This window comes from Myotis daubentonii, chromosome 12 (genome assembly GCF_963259705.1).
Source record: "Myotis daubentonii chromosome 12, mMyoDau2.1, whole genome shotgun sequence".
Taxonomy (NCBI): Eukaryota; Metazoa; Chordata; class Mammalia; order Chiroptera; family Vespertilionidae; genus Myotis; species Myotis daubentonii.
Genome location: NC_081851.1, coordinates 78,063,069 through 78,084,609, shown reverse-complemented (window position 1 = coordinate 78,084,609; position 21,541 = coordinate 78,063,069). Strand labels below are relative to the sequence as shown.

The window sequence follows — 21,541 nt, the reverse complement described above, 5'->3', positions numbered from 1 at the left end:
CAGACTCTTCCTTATGGCCCTCGGAAGGGGCCAGCCCTGCCGACACCTTGGCCGTGGACTTGCGGCCTCCAGGACTCTAAGACAAAAAATGCCTGTCCTTGAAGCCACGCAGCCGGTGGTGCTTTGTGATGACAGCCCCCGGAAACGAATCCGATACCAGACCCCGACTTTGCTTTATTGGCTCTGGTTTGTTAAATGCCCAAGTACTTACTGAGTGACTGCTATCCGCCCTCCCTCCACGAAGCTTTGTCAGGGTTTACGGTCCTGGTCCTGAAGGTGCCGTAGACACAGAAGGAAGAGAGCAGGTTGCATCTCACAAGCTGAGATATGGGAGACGCATGCCTTCTTCAGACACTCAGAGAAGGGAGAAGCACATGTGAGCTGGGAGGCCAGAGGGCTAGTTGAGAGCTCAACTGAGCCTCGAGGGCTAGGTAGGCTCCAGATGGCTGGGGAGAGAGGGGCAGCCAGGCCAGGGCAGAGAACAGCCCCGCAGGCCAGGTGCGGGGGTCCGTGGGAGACGCGGGGTCCAGGAGCAGGCTCAGTCTGCGTCTGCGCTCTCTCCCTGAGCTTTCTCACCGCCCGCCCTGCCTCTCGCCTGCATCTGCCATGCCTCCCCTCCTCCTTGCTTTTAAGGCCCAGCAAGACGGCCACCTGCTCTGTGAGGCTTTCCCGACCCTCTCCCAGGAGCTGCGTTTGCAGGTGGTCAGGGTTTGCAGGTGACCATCATCATCAAGCTTTGTGGGGGCACCCGTTGCCCTGCGACTGAGCGTGGGAGAAGGGGCCCCATTTCTGGGGGGGAGACACCGTGATGAGCTCACCAAAGCGGCTGCTTTCGTCTGGCAGTTCCCAGACCCCTTGCATCCGGGGGCCCTGTGACTAACTCTGGTCAGTGGATGTGGGCAGAAGTGATGTGTGCCCCCTCCAGGCCTGGCTCCTACTGACCCCTGAGCCCTGGGCTGCTGGCCAGAGCTCCCAGGGCCAGTGGAGGTTCGGGGGCCCTGGAGGAGGGTAGTGGGTCTCTAGCTGGAAGATGCGGAGTTCCGGAGCACCTGGGGGTGGTCTTCCCCACACCTGCCAACCTGCACCACAGTGGGTCAGACACGTGACCACAGCAGAACCTAAACGACTCCTGCTAACCCAGGATCTGCGGCCGCCTGGCTGCTGGGAGTGGTCTGGGCATCTGACCCAGGGCCCCTCACCGGGAACCCCACCCTCTGCCTGGATACCTACAGGAAGCCCACTCCATGACTTTAGCCACCGGCTGGGGAGAACGGAGCCAGAGCTGGCTCCATATGGCATCACCACTGTGGGCGTGGCTTTGCTCTCTGCCCAAAGAGACAGGGTGCTGGGCTCGGACCTCGGTGCCTGCCAGGCCCCATCAACCCCCCTGGGAGCCGCCCTCCACCGTTTCGGGGCAGCCTCCTGGAGTGGGAGCCCCGCGCCCCGATTTGGCGGAGGAGGATTTGAGTTTTCCCCTGGAGACGCCAGCAAGCCAGTTTGTCTGCCTAACGCCAAGGCCCAGCTCCGCATTTCTGGCTGTTTCTGTGGTTACCTCGCTTGGGGTGGTTGGGTGGGTGGTGGTGGGAGTGGTGGAGTGTGGATATATTTGCTCTTCTAAGGCCCTGATTTTCGATTCCGGAGCTGCTGGGCGAGAAGTCCCCGTTACTGCCTCCTACGCAGGTGCCACGGGCAGGGGATGGAGGGGGTCCGGGGAACACGGTCTGCTCTCCCTGGGACTCAGGCCACCTGTGCCCGGGGCTGAGCTGTCAGCCAAGCCCCTTCCTCTAGAGACCCACAGGCGTCGGGGAGGGGAGGGCGAGGAAGCTCGCTCCTCCTCCCCCCCCCCACGTCCTCCTCCTCCCTCTCCTCTTCCTCCTCCTCTTCCTCCCCGTGTTGTAGGAGGGAGCCGAGGCCAGGGAGCCTCAGAGGCCTGCGCAAACTGCCCGGAGTGATCGAAGTCACCGGAGCCCAGTGCAGACCCCTCCTCCGCACGCGGGTTCCCTCCCTCCGGGAGGCGCGGAAGGTCGGTGGTGTCTGCTCTCGGGCGGGCGGCGGCGGGAGGGGGCAGGCGGGGTCAGAGGTGCCAGGCGACGCCCGGGACGACTCGGCCTCTTCCCCTCTGGGCCACCCAGGCCGCACTTCCTGCAGGGACCTCGGGAGGCGGGAGGCGGGGAACCGGCGGGGACCGGCTCCTCCTGGGCGCCGCCTCCCGGCCTCTCCCACACCCGCAGGCCAGAGGCCACGGGTTCGGAGGTGGGACCAGTGCTCGGCTCCCCCTCCCCCGCCCGCGCCCCGAAATCCACGCGGGGCTGCGGCTGCGGCTGGGCCAGGACGCCGCTCCGCCGAGAGGGCGCTGGAGGAGCTGGGGGCCAGCGGGGACCGGAGCAGGGGTCCCGCGCCGAGCGGCTAGCGGGGGGCGTGGCCATGGAGGGGGCGTGGCCGGAGCGCCAGCCGACGGGCGGGGCTAATTTGGGGGCGTGGCCTAGGCGAGTCTTAGACAACGAGTCCCGCCCCCGACCACGCGCCCCGCCCCCGGCCCCGCGCCCCGCCCCTCCGGGCCCCGCCCTCGCGTCCCTTCCTTCCCGGGGCTGGCAGGCGGGCCGCGGCGTCTGCGGGCGGCGGACGGGCGGGTGCCTCCGGCTCGCTCCCTCCCTTGCTGCCGGCTTCCTTTTGTTTTTCTGGACGGCGATGAGCTCCGGGCCGGTGCGGCGGCTGCGGGTGCGAGGAGGCCCGCTCTCCTAGCCACCCTTCCCGGCCTCAGCGCGCTAGTCCCGGGCGGCGGCCGGCGCCTACCCCCGCGCGGCGGCGCCCAACTTGGGCTCGGGAAGCCGGGGGACGCGTCCTGCCCTGGAGCAGGTAGGCAAGCGGCGGGCTGCGGGGCTCGGGGGGTGCGGGCTCAGGGGGTGCGCGCGTGTCGCACGCTCACACACACTGGCTCGCTACGTGTGTGTAAGCATGTGCATGTGAGTGTGTAATCATGTGAGTGTGTAAGCGTGTGCGTGTGTGTGTGTGTGTTGGGGTTTCCTGCGTTTCTCTGTGCGCTGGAGTAGTGGGAACCGGGAACGGTGGTGTGCCCTGGAGTGGCGTTTCCTCGTGGGGATCCGTGTGTGCACATTTTGGGGGGGCATTTGTGGATTGTGTGTCGGGGACAGTTGCCGGTGGGGACAGGTGCGGGGCGGGTGTCGAGTGGGAGCGGCGGTGCGTGGGGCTGGAGTGGCGGGTGGGCGTGGGCGGTCCAGCCCCGCGCTCCGAGCCCGGTGCCCGCCTGCCCCGCGCAATGCGGAGCCCCGAGCCGCCGGGGGACCGCTGGGGTCTCGGGGGCGGGCACGGGCCTGGGGGGCAGCCCCACTAACCCCGCAGGTCCGCGCGGCCCACGTGGGTCGCCTGTGCGCGTTCTGACCGGGGGAGGGGCCCGGCGGCCGTCTGCTTCCTCCTTCCCGGGCGGGCGGGGGGGGGGGTGGGGGAGCTGTTTCCGAGCCAGGAGCCTGGCACCGCCGGACCCGCACGCGCCCGGTGGACACGCCACCTCCCTGGGCTGTGAGTCGCTTCTCTGTCAAATTGGGGCAGCTGGTCCCTCGGGGTCTGCGGTGACAGGTCCAGGAGAACGCACTGGAGGCAGCTCCTGGCCCGGTGCCTGGCGCCAGTAGGTGCTCCGTTCACGGGATCGGAGTTTCTTTGTTAAACCTTTCCCCCCCTTTATCATGGGTGGGGCGCGTACATTCCCCCCTGCGCGCGTTTTGCGCCTCTCTCCCGGCCCTAACTTAACCGCAAAGCACGGAGGTTGGAGAAAGTTTGGGGGCGCCGCCGCCGCCTCCTCGTCGCACCTCCAGGCCGCCTGCAGCGAGCAGGAGCAGGAGCGAGCAGCGTGGACGCTGGCCCCGTTCCAGCCACGAAGGCCCCGGCGCCGAGCGGGGGCGCTTCTCCCGGGCGGAGGCAGCGGCTGTGAGGAGCCCTTTTGTTCAACAAGTGCCGGTCCTCGGTCCTCGGGGAGTGCAGCTCCGGAATCTGACAGCCATGGATGCGAGGGGCGCTCCCCGCAGGTGCAGTTGCAGGTGCAGAGATCGATGGTGCCCCGGGCATCTGGCTGGGCCTGTTCCCCCTAGAGGAGGGTGTTTGCCGGGGTGGACACCCTCCTGGCCCCACCCCCCCACACCTCCCATCAGCCTCGCGCAGGAGGCTGAGGGTTCCTGTGGGATCCTGCATCCCAGTCCCACACCTTAATTTAAAAAATATGTAGCTTTGCCACCTGCTCCTTGCACCACTGAACTGCAGTGAGTGTGCACGCTGCGCTGCCCACGAGGCACCCTCAGAGTCCTGCCCACAGCACCGAAGCGCTTGCTCCGACCCAGCAGGGCCATCTGGCAGCTGCCTTCTGCCAGGGCCAGCGATTCCTTCCCTCCCTGTCCTGTGGCTCCTTCCTCTCAGGACCCTGCCCAGTCTGAGCACCAAAATAACCTCTCACCAGGGGAGCAGCCAGCCTCACGGTGCACGAGCTCGCAAAATGGAGCTGGCGTGGCATGGGCAGGGGCGTCGAACGGTGGCCACGGCCTCCTGCAGGTGTCCTGGTGTGTGCGCTTGGGCGCGGGGGAGGGGCGGGGGGGGGGGCTGGAGCCCTCTGCAGGCTTTCAGGACCCAGCACAGCAAACTCCGGGTTGGTTCCTCTGGTTTGTCTTCCTCCGGACGGAAGCTCTGAGCTCTCAGAGCGATGGCAGGTAGGGGGTACGGAGTATGTGAACTCCTCCTGCTTGGGGTCCGGGGCACACGCAGGCTGCAACCTGCTTGGCAAAGGGGCTTTATATCCTAGCAGAGAAGGGGCGTTGGATCTGAATCCTACTCTCTTCCCCATAACCAGGTTCAGTAATAATATTTTTAAAAAATCTGCCTGGCTTTCTCAGAAGGCAGACCAAAAGCTGGGTTATTTTTTCCCCCCTTGGTTAAAACCAGCCCCTTGTCTCAAGCAAACCAGTATTTTGGCTCTGGGTCTGTTTCTGCTTGGCTTTGGGAAGTGCCTGTAATTACCGAGCTCTTGAGGTTTCATTGAATAATGTGCCGAGAGAGAAGGCCCGGGGGCTCTGCCTCCTGCTCGCTGGGAGCCGAGCGCCAGCCTGGCCCGCGACGCTTTCTGTGGGGCGGGAAATAGACGTCCGTGTGCCCTAATCACTTGGGAGACTTGGCTTTGGGAATCGGGTGCCTGGAAACTCCTTTGACCCGAGAAACAAGAATTAGTCAAAGCCCCAGAAGAACAGAGGTTTGCCCAAACTCTAGCCAACCCGTCCATTCATTCCCAGCAGTCCCTCCTGGAGAGAGACGGAGAGGAACAGAAGCTGGCAGATCCCTTCGGAATTTACCGCATGCCCCTTCTGGCTGTGCAGAATGAGAGCTCCAAGAGGGGCCAGGGGTGGGCTCCCCGCTGCCCACACCCGGCCGCACTTCTCCCTGGAGCTGCTGCGGATGGATGGAGCTCCGTCCTGGCGAAGCGGGAGCGTTGTCTCCGGGGCTGCACCCACTGCCTCCCGCCCCGCGTGCACCGTTCCGAGGGTTGCCCTTCACATAAAGGACCGTGTGGAGTGTCCGTGCCCTCCTTACTCCTGTGGTCCTGCCCCCACACTTAGCCTAAGACCTGGTGCTGCCACTCATTGGTGGTAGAGTGCCGAGTTCCCAGCACCGGCTCATGAACCCGTGCCAAGCCAGGGTACTCACGCTCATTCCCAGAGCGCACTTGGCACCAGAAGTCAGCTGCTTGGCCGCCGAAGTGTTATCTGCACCGGGATCAGGTCTGCATTAGGACCTCGCATTCCAGACGGCCCTCAATCACGCTTGTTGGCGGTGGGGTAAGGCCGCCGCTTTCTGAGCTGCCAGCCCAGACTTGATGGGGGATTGTGCGCCTTTTGCTGGTTTGTAGCACCTGGTGCCGTGTGCGAGGGGAAGGAGGGCGCTGTCCTGGTGCTCCGCGTGGGGACGCACCATTTGCCACCCTCTCGTTGGGTTTCCTTCGCGTGTTCATGCCCACACGTCAGGCTGCACAGCTGGCATCTCACGTGGCCCTTTGGGTTGGGTTTCTAATTAGGGGATGACAGGGGGTAATTGTATCCGGAGATCGCGGAGCGGGCTTCGCCGTCTCGGTGCCACTGGCCCGCGGGGAGATGGTTTCTCTCAAACCCCCACGTCGGAACCTAGTGGCCTGAGGCTTGAGGCTCACGCCAGGCCATCAATACCGTTTGACAGGCGCTACGCTGCTTGGGCCCTGATGAGCAAGGTGCAGGTCTCAGGAATTCTGTTTTAATCACCCGAAGGCACAGTCAGTCCTCTCCGAGGCCGTCCTGCTGTGTCCTTTCAGGTCTAATTGAGTTTCTGAGGCAAAGCTTCATCCCTCAGCATTTCCGAGGCCTGTCAGCTGCCGCCGCCTCCCCAGCGAGCCGGGCTCTCCCGCTGCTCAGCCTTCCCTGCCCACCGCAGGCCGCGAAGCGAAGGTGCCGTCTTGGGCTCTTTTCATGCCCCCCCCCCCACTTGCTCACCCAGGGCTGGGCCTTCCCTGCACTCAGAGGTGCAGCCAGGGTGGTGGGAGCCCGAGCTGGGGTACCGGCCAGCACAGCCCCCCTGCCTCCAGGACGGGAAGTGGGAGGGTGAGGGGTGAGTCTCTGGCCCTTGGCTAAGAAGCGCTCAGGACTGACTGTTCAGTGCTTCCCCCGTGGATAAAGCTGCCGCGTTCCGCAGACAGGAAGAAGGCTTTGGGGGTTCCTGGCTCCCCTCCGGAAGTCTCCCCTGATTGCCTCTGCACCCTGCTGCCTGTCAGACCCTTCCCTTGCTCTGTGTGCCCCTGGGCAAGGGGGGTGCCCCTGAGCTGGGGGCTGTGCTAAGTCAGGTGAGCGAGCCGGAGCTGTCCCAATGCTCAGACCCAACGCACGGACGCACGGACGCAGAGCCACACCGCCCCCATCACCGAAACCCCCCTTCTGCCTGTTGGCGCTGGCTCCCAGCTCCTCCCAGCTCCTCCCAGCTAGAGGTCTGAGAGTGTTTGTGCTCTTTCCCCTCATCTAATGGGTCCCCTCCGTGGCGCTGTCCCTCCCCGTCCTTGCCCCCTCCCCTCCCCACGCTGTCCCTCCTGGGAGCAAAAAAAACAGGTTGTCATCTCGCTCCCTGTCCGCCACCCCCAGGTTCACTCTGTCCGTCTGAGCACCGGCTCTGTGCCTGCTCCTCCCTGGGCCTGGAGGGCTGGGCACAGGCCTCCCTCCTGAGGTGGGGCGGATCTTGGACTGGGGGTGGGGAGAGCATCAAACAGCCCGGGAGCATGACAGGTGCTGGGGTGTGGGGAGTGGGAGCGCCCCCCCTGCTGGGACTCCAGGAGGAGCATGGGCCAAGCTGACACCCAGGATGAGAGCAGGTGTCTGGAGGGGGTGGGGACAGGGGCTGGGGTGGCACTGCCTCCCTCCCTCCCAGATTCATCTGTTAACCTCCTACTCATCCTTAAAGAAGGTGCTTTTAACTAACGGCTTTATTGAGATGCAATTTATATACCACCAGTGTGCCCACCTTCAGTGCGTCCTCTGCTGCTCAAGTTTTTCTTTTCAAACTCAGGTGTTTTAGGCATGTTTTGACGCAGGCTGCAGTGTAAGGCGTGCGGTCTGAGTGGGTGTGCCAGGCTCCTGGAAGGGTGCCAGTGAGGGGGGGGGGAGGTCACGATTTGGAGTTTAGGGAGCTGCCATTTTGGGTTGTCCCAGCTCATGTCTTCTGAGAAGCATCTCTCGGTTCCTTGAAGAAGCCACGGTGACCATGAACTTGGGGGGAGGGGGCATGCACAAAGCGATGAGACTTAAGGAGGCCGGAACCCCCTCCCCTCCCACCTGGAGTGCTTGGGAGGTGTGTATTGAGTTCGGGTGCACATGCGCTAGGGTGCCTGTGGCTGTGGGACTCCTGGGGACGTTGGCAGAATTCGATTCTGTGCAGCGGCCTGTGGATCACAGTGTTCCCCTCACCCGCCGCCCTCCCCCCGCCCCCGCCCCCCCAGCAAAATGCTCAGGATTCTGCTTCCTTCCTGTGCATTTAACAGACGTTTCCAGAAAATGGAATTGACCACAGCTCCCCGCCCTTCCCTGTCACTCCCATCCTTTCTCGCGGCTGCACGGGAACCCGCTTGTGGAGGGAAGTGAGAGCCTCTCCAGATCAATCACTAGGGTTTAAAAATGTCCTTTTCCACGCTGTGCCGTTTTCTGTGTTTATGTGGCTGGAGAGTCACCCGGCAGAGTGAGCGTGGCATGTCCAGAAAAGCCTGCCCCACGCAGGACCGAGGCGGGTGGGGTGGTGGCTCCCTCTCCCCTCGCCGGAGCGTGGGGTGGGGTGGCGGTGGTGGGAACCAGGCTTTCTTACAAATCCTTCAGTCGGGCGGTGCCAGTCTCCTGCCTGACGCAGCCTGGTCAGTCACCAGGGGCGAGAGACACGGGGCGGCCACTGTGACTTCTTCCCAGTAAGTAAAGACGGCCTCAGCCCTGGCCGGTTTGGCTCAGTGGATAGAGTGTCGGCCCTCAGAATGAAGGGTCCTGGGTTCGATTCCGGTCAAGGGCACGTACCTCGGTGGCAGGCTCCCGGTCCTGGTCAGGGGCATGGGCCCTGGTTGGGGGCATGTGGGAGGCAACCAATTGATGTGTCTCTCACATCGATGTTTCCACCCGTCTCTTCCTCTCCCTTCCACTCTCTCTAAAAGTCAATGGGAAAAATATCCTCCCGTGAGGATTAAAAAGAAGAGGCAGGGCCTCAGACGGAGGGTAAGGCCGGACCTTGGGCAAGTGTGACCCACGTTCTCTGAAGACGGGATGAAGCATGGCTGCTTTCATTGGCGTGTGTTCCTGTGATGTGCTCTGGCTGACCTAAAGGAGGAAGGCGGGCTGCGTGTCCCAGAGCTGGCTGTGAGGTGGACGCTCTGCCTCGGGGATTATTTCACCTCGTTGGTGGGAGTGGGCGCGGGGAGATGCAGCACAGGCAACGAATTCCAGGTTCTCCGCAGGGGCCCCGAGCCGAGCAGCGGTCTCACTGTGGCCCACAGCTCCTCCCCGTGTGTTTTGTGGGCCAGCTGCTGGCTTCCCAGTAAACCACATCCTCACCTTCACCCTTTTTCTCATTATCACTGTCACCATTACTACCAGCACCATCACCATCACAACCATAATCATCATCACCATCATTATATCACAGTCATCACCATCACCATCACCAACTACTGTCACCATTACCATTACCATCACCTCTATCACCATCAGCACCATTAGCACCATCAGCATCACTACCATCATCATCATCATCACCACTGTCACCATTACATCACCATCACCAACTATTGTCATCATTACCATCACCTCTATCACCATCATCACCATCATCACCGCTACCATCGTCATCACCAAGTCTCAGGGTTCCTTTCCAACCTTTGGGCGTGGCATCACAGAGCCCATTTAGGCTGAATTAGCTCTTTGTTGCCAGGGGTGGGGTGGTGCAGGGCACTACTGTTAGGGGGGTAACGAGGGGATGACCAGTAGGGAACCCGAATGGGTAGATGATAGAATGTTACTCTGAAAAGTGGCCTCATGAGAATGATCTGGAAGATTCTTGGAGAATCCCAGCTCTGGTGGTTAGTTTTATGTCAACTTGACTGGGCTAAGGGATGCCCAGAGAACTGGTAAACATGCTTTCTGGTTCGTCTGTGAGGGCATCTCAGGAAGAAATGAGCATTTGAAGCAGTGGACTGAGTCAGGGTCACTGTTACCAGAGCGGTGCCCCCCATCGGTCTGGTGGGGGCCTGAGCAGAACCGAAAGACGGAGGGAGCAGGACTTGGCTTGTCTGTTTGGGCCGGGCCCCCTGAGCAGAGGGTGTGCTGGGAGTCAGTGCAGTAGGGCTGCTCTGTGCTCAGGCTGGCGGGCGGGTGTCTCACACATTAAAACTGCAGGACAGCGGTCGGGGAGCCACACAGCCTCGAGGGTTGGCCGAGTGACCGCCATTAATGTCTGGCTTTCACGTGACCCGGATGTCTTTTTATCTCCATCTCAGTTTCCTCATTTGTCAGATGGAGCTCAGGGCTAGACAGCCTCTAGATTCTGTCAGCTCGACACCGCAGACCGATGGTTAAAAGTGTGCACTTGAGTGGTGGGGGCATCCAGCCTGAAGCACAGGGAGCGCTTTCCTGGCTAAGCTGACTGCGAAGAAAACGCACCTCCTAGAAAGTCAGATGCCTTAGCAACTGCCGCCTCAAGAGCAGGCACTGTAAGTCAGAAGAAGCGGATAATCCCGAGGAACCAATTAGTGGGCTCAGATTAGACGGGAGGGGTAGCGGGTCCTGAAGTCATGGCGGTGAACTCTCTGTGTTTCATCCGCCCACCCGTCCATGCGGCACCTTCTTACAGTTCCCTGGGCCGGGAGTGGTGCTGCATGCTGAGGCACCCGAGATCAAGAGATGGGCTCGTGGTACGAAGGAGGTGAGTGCTGGGGGGGGGGGGCATGCGCCGTGGGAGCGCTGGAGGCCGTGGAGCTCGCTTGGGCCGGACAGCCGGGCCATCTGCGGAAGCTGCCTGCAGCGCCTTAAGAGGACACTGGCCAGAAACCCCAGCCCGCGGCGTGGCCCTCCCCGGGGGCTGATGCAATGCTGCTCTTCCTGGGAGGTCTCAGCGCTGGGGACCGGAGAAACCGGTGGCCTGAACTTCTTGTTTTGACTCCGTGTGAGTTAGAGAAGAAAAAAGTTGGAACTAGGGAGGGTTGTGGAAGACACATCCCTGTATTATTTTCGGACAGAAGTGTGAGTGCTCATGCCAACTCCGGGCCAGGTTTCGCCTCCAGTTGGTCTCTTTCATAACTTACTAAGGATCCCTTGACAGGGGGACATGTGTCAGAGCAGGCGAGTAGGAGCTTGCGAAAGGAGTTGAAAATAAGTAATTCAAACATTTCTCCAAAGTAGGCAGCTGAGAACCAAATGCAGCGTCACTTCAGTTCCATTTGGGAGGAAATGGATGGGAAGGGAGTAGACCGAACGGCTGGCAGCGGTGGAGTCCGGTGGGGTCACGAGTGGTTTCTCTAAATTCCAAATGTTCACCGATGGGCATGCATTACGTTTGCACTCAGGGGAAAAACAAGGCTTTTAAAAGGAATCCAAGAGCACATTCCTCTGATAACCTCGTTTACTCTCTCTATTTGCTTAGCCAACTCCCTTTGCAGTCAGACTGGCTGGAACCTGCACATTCCATGCCTGCGATGGTTGAAGGAGTGGGAATGTATCATGATGCATCATTAGAATTTCTTTGTGCATCATTGCAATTTGTTAATCTCATCTGAATTCAATACTGAGCAACTTCATTAACAGGGATATAAAGAAAAACGTTCCGTGTCTTCCAAGAAACTCACCATTTCAACATGGCGGAGGGTGGAGTTAGTATACGGGCGAGACTGTGTTTCTTTTCCCTGTGCTTGAATCTGGGCATTTTCTTGGCTTCTTGCCCTGGAAGGAGCCTTCCTGGCTCGGGCTGGGTTAACCTTGCGTGTGTCCATGAGGTGACTGGGTGTCCTGGCCCAGCTGCCCCTGCGTCCGTCTTTTCTCATCACCAGTGTTCAGGCCGTGGCCCTGTTCCAGCACTCATCTCATTGTTTGTCCAGCAGGTGATGCTTTTCAGCTCCCTTTTTATTTATTGATTGATCTGAGAGAGAGGGGGGGGGATGGGGAGGGAGAGGAGGAGGAAGGGGGCATCGATTTGTTGTCCTGCTTATGCACGCACTCATTGGTTGCTGCTTGTGTGTGTCCTGACCGGGGATCAAACCTGCAGCCTTGCTGTATGGGATGACGCTCCAACCACTGAGCTGCTGGCCGGGCCTTCAGCTCCCTCTTTGAAAGTAACGTTTTCTGTTCCCCATCCGGCCCTTCCTTCCCGACCCCCTGAGGGCCAGACCCCCTGAGGGCCAGACGGCTGGTCCTTAGCTCCTGTGATCCTGGAGGATCTGGGAGGAGCCTTCGCATCCCTCTGCTGCTGCTGCTTCTGACCTGGAGTCCATATTGGGCTGGCATGGGGTTGGCCTTTGGGATGACCGTGGGCTGACGACATCGGGGCAGACGGTCCCTATTCACCGGCTGAGAAGCAGGGCCCTCTGAGCTCTCGAGGGAGCCATTGCTGACTGGGTGGCGTCCCTCCAAAGGCTCCCCAGGCTGTTCTCCCGTCGTTTCTCAGGGGTTTAACCTGCCCGCGTCCCGGCGAGGGAGGAGGGAGTCGGCAGCAGGAAGTCATGAGAGCGAGGCCAGCCGTCAGAGAAACTGGCTAATAGGGAAGATTCATTTCAGGGCGAGCGAAGGAGAGAGATGCTCGGGGACCGGGCTGTCTCTCCAGGCAAATAATATTGCTATAAACCGAAACCCCGAGGCTGCCTTTGCTACCGGCTCAGTGATTGCTTATAGCTTCTGGGATTAGAATTTTTTTAAAAAAATCGCGTCATTATATGAAGGTCTCGGGCGCGATTCCCAGTGGCGGTGTGCTCCCCGTCCCCCGTCGGGGCACCTGGGGGGGGCACCAGGTGATGTGCCTCTCACGTCGATGTTTCTCTCTCCCCCCTTCTTCCTTCCTCCCTCTGAAAAGCAATGGGGAAATCTCCTCCCGTGAGGACGAACAGAAGTAAACAAATAAATAAGTAAAAGAAAGGAAGAAACGTAGCTGTCAGCAACATCCCACACTCCTCCCGTCAGGGATTCCAGGAGCTTCATCGCAAGGAAACCATGTTTTAAAAAGCGAATTTGGCCCGGTGTTCAGGAGACTGAAAGCTGGTCCTTAGGTGTTTGCAGGGCTCCGGGAGAAGCAGGGGGGCAGTTCTGCTGCTGGAGACAGGTAGGTTGCCATGGCGCCCGGGCGCGTCCCTGCGGTGCCGGGGTCTGCCAGGTGCCCTGCAGAAGGAACCAGCCTCCGCTTACGTGGTCTCCCTGGAGTTACGTGCGCCGGTTCCATTTTCTAAACAAGGCCGTCTGTGTTCGCTGACTTAGAGTGGTTTCTGACATAATTGTGCCCTCTGCTCTGTTTGCTCAATTATTAACTGCCCCCCCCCCCCACCTCGCGCCAGAACACTCAAATGCATCGAGGGGACGCCTACCCAGAACACAACCGGAACAAACTCTCCTCGTGAAGCCGCATGCTCCCGTCAGTGTGCCATGACCAGCCTGTAGGCCAGCGGTTGCATGGCACAGGCCACGCCTGCTCTGGGGACACACGGTGAACCAGATTGTCGGGGGCCCCGCCCTCGTACAACTTGTACTGTGGTTGTGACCCAAGCAAACAGCGGAACCCAAGGAGGGCCACGGGCTGATCTGCTCCCAGTGTGCCCGCAGCCACCCTTGGCTGAGGACCCCTTGCTGTCCGTGGGGTGAAGGCCGGGCCTTGCTGGAGGGGTGCTACACCGACTGTCTCGTTGGTCTGTTCTTACTTTTTTAATGCATTTTTATTGATTTCAGAGAGGAAGGGAGAGAGAGAGAAACATCAATGTTGAGAGAGAATCATTGATTGGCTGCCTCCTGTATGTAACCTGGGCCTGTGCCCTGACCAGGAATCGAACCCGGGGCCCTTCAGTCTGCAGGCCGATGCTCTATCCACTGAGCCACGCTGGCCAGGGCGAGATATCTCTTCTTGGAGCGGGGCTGACTGCGCACTGTCTGACGGGCAGCGATCAGACTTCTTTCTAAAGGAAAAGGCACCTCTGTGACCCGCCCCTGTCCTCTCCCCTCCCCAGGGCACCGCCTTCCCCACGCAGGTCCCAGGGCCCCGCCTGGCACTGCCCTGTGCGTCCTGGTCTGTGGAATGGGAATGACAGCCTCCGGCAGGACTCATTAGAGCAGCCGGGAGACTCCGGGAGACTCTGCGATGCCTCATCCCGGCACCATCTCCTTCGCCAGCATCCTGGGTTCACCCCAAAAGGAAAGGGGTTAACATTCCTATTGCTCAGCCGTGCCCCCCACAGCGCCTGCTGCCTGCCAGGCGGGGAGGGCGGCTGCTGTGTGCTGGGCCTGGGACTTACTGCTCCAGGACAAGCACTTGTCAGGTACAGTCAGCTTGGCTCCGTCAGAGCCTGTGCTTAGCAAGCAGCTCCCCTAAACCCGCCCCGGGGTTACAGCCCAGGGGTGGTCCCCTGAGGCAGGGGGTGGGGTGGGGACTTGGGTGTCAAACTCTCAGGGACTTGTTCACTTGACCTGCGCCTGCAGAGCGCTCCCCGTGGTGGGTGGTGTGGGAAAGAACGCGTCGTGATTCTCGCGCCATTATTGGAGGAGAGGGACCCGTGCGCTAACCCTCCTGCCGCAGATTCTCTGGCTCCTTGCACCCTCCCACATCGCCCTCCCGGCTCCCAGCCTTGCTCAGGGATTGCCTCCACCAGGAAGCCCCCGGGGCCTGCTCTGCCCCCCTGCTTTTCCTGGTACACTGCTGCCCAGGCTCCACGGCCCCTCACCTCCCACAGGGGTCTCCTCTCTCCTCCCAGCTGGGGCCTCCCAGCGGTGGTGACTCTGTGTTGAATAGTCGCTGTTTAAGCAGAGACTGGGGCTGGGAAGAGGATCCCCACGTCGGCAAACTGCACTCACTCACTCACTCACTCACTCACTCACTCACGTAGCGCCTCCTGTGTGCCGGCTCTGTGCTAAGAATGATCCAGGCAGCGGCAGTGGTCGAGCATCTACCTATGAACCAGGAAGGCACATGCCGGGGTCGCGGGCTCGATCCCCAGTGTGGGGTGTGCAGGAGGCAGCCAGTCAGTGATTCTCTCTCATCACTGATGTTTCTCTCTCTCCCCCTCTCCCTTCCTCTCTGGAATCAATATATGCTAGGATATAGATACAAAGAGTGACCGAGGCAGAGTCCTGGCATCGCTGGGCTTCTGTTTCTAGCTGGGACCAACAGACAGTGAGCTGAATGGGTCGATAACGTAGGGACAATGTAGTAATGCTTAGGAGGTGATGACTGTGGAAAAAATAAATGAGTGAAGGGTGGGAGTATCAGACGGGGAGTGGGGGTGGGTGAGGATGAGTCATAAACAGGGTGGTCAGAGAAAGCCTCATGAGGGGGGGGCATCTGAGCAAAGAAAGGCTGGGAAGAAACGGGGAGTCAGCCGGTGGAAGCTGGGCAGGAGGACAGCGGGCACGGGGAACAGCATGTCGGGGCCCCTCTGCTCAGAGGCGGGACGACTGACGGCTTCGCCCTCCGGCCGGGAGAACGCAGTGAGGCGTTCGAGGCGGCTGCCTGCTCTCCCGTCCCAGCTCCCACCCTGAGTAAGCAGCCGGGTCCCAGGCGGAGGCTCCGGGCTGGTCCTCGGCCCTGCCTGGAAGCAGATGTAATTCTGGAGGTGGGGCAGCCGGCCGTGGCCTCGCGGCTGGATTCATGTGGGAAGGCCGGGGGAGCAGGTGGCGTTCTTGAGCCACTGCCGAGCCCGGGCACAGAGAAAACCCCGCCTTTGGGTCTCATGTTGATGGAATATCCAAACCGAATAGCCCTCGTGTCCCAAGTCCCCGTGACAGACCCAGGCCTGGCTGACATTCTGGCCCCTGCTCAGCTCTCCCTCCCTCCGTCCTGTCTGGCTGGTCTCTGAGTTAGTCATTAAGATTAGATGCCAGCCCGGCCGGCGTGGCTCAGGGGTTGAGCATTGACCTATGAACCAGGAGGTCACGGTTCGATTCCCGGTCAGGGCACAGGCCTGGGTTGCGGGCTCGATCCCCAGTGTGGGGCGTGCAGGAGGCGGCCTATCCATGATTCTCTCTCATCATTGGTGTTTCTGCCTCTCTTTCCCTCTCCCTTTCTTTCTGAAATCAATTTTTTAAAAAAAGGAAAAAACAAAGATAAGATCCCCAGACCCATCGCAGCCTGTGCTGCACTCACTGTCACCTGCCTACATTACTGTCCGTTCCCAGGGGTCTCCGGCACCCCTGTCCCCCAGCCACATTCCCCACACGGACCCAGCGTGAGCCTTCTCAGATGCACTCGCTCTCAGGCCCTCGCTGCCAGAACAGAGTCCACATGCTAAGCGTGGCCTGAAAGCCCTCCACTGCTCGTCCCACTCCTCATCCCCCACCCGACAGCTGAACTCGCTGATTGGCAGCTCCTGTCACCCTCAGGGTCCTCTGGGCCTTTGCACATGCTGTTCCTTCTGGGCATCACTAAGTCCCGCTCCCCACTCTCCCACACCTGGTGAGCACCCCACAGCCTTCTGGAAGCAGCAGGGCTTCTCCTGCCAGCGGATCCCTGTTCCCTGCCTGAGCCCGTGCACCTGACCTCGGCCGTCCTGGTACAGCAGCTGGGGGTGGGGTGGGGGTGGGGAACAGCATTGAAAACACACGTCTTTCTTCCCAGTAGACAGACCAGCCACGTTCCTGTTCGTCCCTCTGTCCGCGTGGGGCTTTGCCTCCGGACTGTAACTGGCTGGGCAGTGGGTGGATGCTCAGTGGCATGGGGGGGGGGGTGTGCCTGAGGCAGTCACAGGGGTTGGTTGCCAGGCGAGACCCCTCCCCTCCCACTGGCACCCCTGGTCCTTGCCAGCCCAGAAGTGTGCCCCCTCTCTAGGCAGGAACCATCCTCACTTGTGGTGAAATAGTAAGCACTCAGGTAACGGGCACTGTCCGGGGTGCTGGTCACCGGAGCCCCGATGGGAGCGCTGACCCAAGGTATTGCCAGCCCACGCGGCGTCGTTCAGCAGGTGGGTCCTCAGTGCCTACTCTTCGCCAGCGTTTCTTCTAGGCGCGGGGATGCGTCCATGGAAAACCAACCCCCAACCAAAACCCGTACCCTCCCTCGCACACCTTGTGCTCGTGCACCCACAGCCTTCGCATCTTTAATTTTACAACGGGAGGCACGGAGTCCACACCGTGACTCTCAGCAGGCAGAAGGGCCTGCCGTCGTCTCAGAGAAGAAGGAGGATTAGCAAATCCTGCTTCCAGACCGTCAGTGAAGAATTCTCCCAAACGCGAGAACCGTAAATTACTAGCTTTCACCTTGCTGCGAAGGGCCCCCACTCCTAAGAACTCGCTCACTCTGTTGTTATGTAAAAGCCAATTAAAATAAATTAGAATGCAAATACCATTTCATTGTGATGTTAATTTTGAGGACTGGATCGATTCAGGGTTGTGGAAATGCCAAAGTTGTTAAGACTTTGGTTGCCATGGCGACGGTACTATCCAGCGAGCGTCTGCGATTCAGAAATTCCTCCTGGGCTTGGCTCAGGCTCCCGCCGCCTTTCTCTGGCCGGGCTGGGCCTCTCTGCAGTCTGGTCTGGGTTCCGAAGAGCCACTGCCTCCCTGCCTCAGTTTCCCATGAGCGTCACAGGCATCTAGCACATGTCAGAAGTCTCCGCCCTGAGTTTTGGGATTGCTGGTTGGCCTGCGGGCTTGTGGCCTGCTTGGTCTTGCCGTGCCTGTCACCGACTTGGGTGGAAATGGGTCTTTATCGTCTTGGCTCACAGCCGGTGGGCAACCGGACCAGGTCCTGTTTGTTTTCTTTGGGGTGTGTGGGGGGGGTCGTTAGGGTGACCTCTGAGCGCTAATGATGCCCTGTGATTCGCTGGTTATTAGTGACCGGGAAGGAGCAAGGGGGGGAGGCCTTACCCACGTGCCACGTGGGCACTCGACCAGGACGCTGCAGGGCCCCTCTCCCCAGGGACCCAACAGAGGGGAGGTGGAAGGGCGCCCAGTGAAGCTGGGGGGACCAGGGAAGGTGCTTGCTGTCAGTCACACCTGCGTGCGCGTGGCAGCGTGGGGCTACATCATCCCCCAAGCAGGGAGCTCACTCTGGTTCCTCTTGGGACGCTCGGGGCTCGGGGTTCGGGGCTGGGGGCTGGGGGCTGGGGGCTCGGGGCTGGGGGCTGGGGGCTCGGGGCTGGGGGCTGGGGGCTGGGGGCTGGGGGCTCGGGGCGTGCTCTCTTGCTTTGGCCTCTAAGCCCACGGCCGTGTGGGCCGCACACAGTGGGCTCATGGCCTGCAGCTGGCCCAGTGCCGGACTGGACCCGGCTTGGATTTAGCTCCGCAGAACTTCGTCTGGGACTGGACTGAGGGAGCTGGGACTTTGGAAACCCAGGGGTAACTCCACGGAAGTAAAGCTTCCTGCTGCCCCTCATCCTCTCGTGCAGCAGCAGCCGGGGGAGACAGCCCCGCTCCCCTCCGATGACACTGCTAGCCCGTCAGCTGCCACCGTCACCTTCTCTCCGAGCTTTTCTCTGAGCCATACTTGTCTTACAGATGCGGACACTGGGGTTCCGTGGGGCCTGCCCGAGGTCTCAGGCTCTGAGGAGGCCGCCCCAGGAGGGGTGCAGGCTCCGGAGCTGGGCTGAGCTGGCTTTCCTGCGCCCGCTTCCTCAGAGGGCTGCTCAGAGCTGGGCCCAGAGACCCGCGGGCCAGCGCCTGGCTGACCAGGCCTCAGTTCCCACCAGGCCCGGAGCCGCCATGCGGTCCTGGATGTCTGCGTGGGGAGCTTCCTAACTAGCACGGGTTCTAGGTGCCCGGAGCTGGGGCTGCAGTGCCTCTGCCCTCCTAGCTGGGAGGAGGCCAGGCCGGCTGCGCAGGGCCCCCTGGCACTGTCCCTGCCCCTGGTCCTGCTGCATTGGGGCTAATTAGTGCCTCTGGGGCTGCACTCCGAGATCCCACTGCCTTTTTCTGCTGGGGGCGGAGGGGGGAGGGGGGGTGGGCATCATGAAGCAGATGGGGAGCTTTAAAGCTCTGTGCGGGAAATAGGTCATTGCCCTGACCTTTAACCCTTGGCAGAGCCGGCCTAGCGTCCGCCTGGACGGGAGGCCCTGGGGAACGCCGAGCCCTGCCGTCGGAGACGCAGACGGTTTCCTTGCCCAGCCCTGGCACCAGCGCCTCTGGGGCCCTTCTTTGCCAGGCTATTTGAGCGCTCCTTGCCCGGGTGGCCGGAGCACATGGGGCTGACCCCACTTTAACAGGGGACCCCATGTCTTAGCGGGATCCTCCCTGGAGACGAGCGTGCCCAGGGCCTGAGCCGGGCGCATCCTCCCGGTGGCCCCGCGCCCTCCGGCCCTGGCAGCCTCCTGGCTGTGGCCGCCTCCAGGCCGTGGCCGCCTCCTGGCCATGGCCGCCTCCTGGCCGTGGCCGCCTCCAGGCTGTGGCCGCCTCCTGGCTGTGGCCGCCTCCAGGCTGTGGCCTGCGTGACCTGGGGTCCGGCTCCCCTTCTCTGTGGTGCCGCGTGCCTCAGGGCTGGAGACGTGCTCTGCAACTACCTGTGTTAGACAGACCTTCCCGTGTCTGGTGTGGGTACTAGTTCTGTTGCCCCAAAGGCACAGAGCTGCTCCCCGGGTGGCTGAGGTCAGGAGAGACTGTCCGCGTGCCGGCGGCTGGTGGGCCGGACCCTGGCTCTCGGCTTCGCGGCCTGTGAGCCCACGCAGGCCGCCCATCTCCTCAGACCCTCGGTCTCCTCGCGGGAAGTGAGCCGACCTGGTGAGGCTGTCGGGGATCAGCCGAGTTCTGTCGATGACGGTTCGGCATCCGCATGCGCTCTCCGATTAGCGTGGGGCCCGAGGGTCTTTATTCTGAGGCTGAGTCGGAGCCGCCTCCCAGCCCATCGTGGGTGCGGGCACGCTCCCTCCAGCACTCACCTCTGTGGCCTGTGAACCCAGCCCCTTCCTGACTCCACATGCATTCACCAGCGGTCGCTGAGGCCAGGCGGCCTGTCCCCTGTCCCTGGGAACTGTCCTGGACGCCCAGAGCATGGCTGGGGGAAGGCAGCTTGGGGGGCCCGGCAGGCGGGGCTCCCTGGTGTGACCAGGGGACGGGCATTGGCCCTGGGTTGGCTGTCCACAGTGGTCCCCTGCTGGTCACTGGTCACTTCGAAGACGGAGCTGCCAGCCTTGAGGCTTGCTCCAGGCCACAGGCAGGGCCATGGGCTCAGCTGTCCCCCCCCCCACCCCAGAGCCTGGTGGATATCAGCCCGGGGACTAGCTTTAGGGGGACAACCACCGCTTGGGGAGCTGACGGGAGAAGGCAGGTGCTGGAGGCTGAGGCTCCACGGGGTTCGCTTGGCCGTCAGCCAGGGTGCCGGTGGGTGAGGAGGATGCCCGTCACCCGCTGACCCGCCCCGAGAGAGAGCTGGCCGCCCCCAGCTGGATGGGCTTCCGAAACTGGGTCTTCGGCCTAACAGCCTGGTGAGCTCGGCGTGTGGTTCCGAGGCTGAGCTGGCCCGCGGTGCCGGGAGCCAGGCGGTGCCGGGAGCGGCGTGCTTGGCTCCCCTTGTTTGTGCCCAGCGCCTGCTTCCTTATCTCCTCTCCCCGCCCTTCCTGCCGCGGAGGGTGACAGGGCGGTTCCCGGGGAAGTGACCTGGCGAGGCCGCAGCGTTAGAGGCAGCGCTGGACCGGAGCCCGGCCACCTCCCTGCGTCCCCCAGGCCCCCTCCCTGCGTCCCCCAGGCCCCCTCCGGCTGACCTCTCTGCGTCTCTTTTCTCTCGTCTCCTGAGCATCGGCCTCCTTACAGGGGCCTGAAGTCCATCCAGTTCTCCGACATTCGTTTCCGTGTCTGTTCCAGTCCCATCGGCCTACAGGTGTCTGTCTTCTCTGCAGCCGCCCTCCTCCCTCCAGCCCCTGTCCCACCCTCCACCCGAGCCCCTCCTACCCCTCCCTCCCTCCCTCCCTCCCCTTTCTCGGGCAGCTCCTGCTGGGGGTGGGGTGGCCCCTGTGCCCCTTGTTATCCTATCACTTGTTCCATGGTGGGGGCACTTCTTTCAGGACGACTTCCACAGGGAGAGTGTGGCAAGCCAAGCGGGGTTCGCAGCCAAGGAGCAGAAGGGGGGCCTGAGTGGGTGGAAAATCACTGGGGGGCCATCAGGGGTGGGGGGTTGAGCCGCCCTCCTGACAGGCCTGTTGCTAGAGGAGGCCAAGGACTCCTACATCTCAGGTGGGGGTGAGGCCGGGACCCGGGATGCAGGGGGACCAGACATCCAGGGCGGGGGTTTCTTGCTAAGCTGACCAGGCTGGAGCCAGGATGGAGGCCGAGGTCGAGGTCTGGGGGAGCGGAGGGCTCCGTGGGAGGGCTGAGTGGAGACCGGATCCAAGGGGCGTGGAGGTCCCTGTATGAGCTGGTCACGCTGGGCTTGGGCACGGAGGCTGTGGACAAAGGTACTTTTTGTGGAGAGCGGCTACAGCAGCGGTTTTCAGCCTGTGGGTCGCCTAAGACCATCCTGCAGATCAGATATTTACATGACGATTCATCACAGTAGCAACATGACAGGTATGAAGTAGCAACGGAAATAATTTTGTGGTTGGGTCACAGCATGAGGAACTGTATTTAAAGGGCCAGAAGGTTGAGAACCGCTGAGCTGCAGCGTTTGGACAGGTTGAAGCCTGGGACTAATGAGAGGGCACGATCCTCTCGTGGCAAAGCCACGTGCAGGTCCCAGCACAATTACAGCCAAAGGCTACACAGTGTCCTTGACTTACGAGTGTCCCGACGAACGAGTTTTTCGAGATCCGAGCTGTCTCTCGGCCGATTTTTTGCTTTGAGTTGCGAGCTAACATTCGGGTTACGAGCCAGCTTCAGACACCCCGCCGCTAGTTGGCGCA

General features: G+C 61.5%; 1 protein-coding gene across 2 annotated transcripts in view; it reads left to right on the top strand.

Moving 5' to 3' along the window:
• Positions 1–2,563: 2,563 nt before the first annotated feature.
• The window catches only part of HPCAL1 (hippocalcin like 1), a 66,672-nt gene continuing 47,694 nt past the window's right edge, over positions 2,564–21,541 (top strand). The window contains exon 1 of one of the 2 annotated variants that reach the window (XM_059660553.1): positions 2,564–2,856. The gene's annotated coding sequence lies outside the window, so the exon portion shown is untranslated. The remainder of the gene's footprint in view (positions 2,857–21,541) is intronic. The other variant, XM_059660552.1, reaches the window with a different exon arrangement.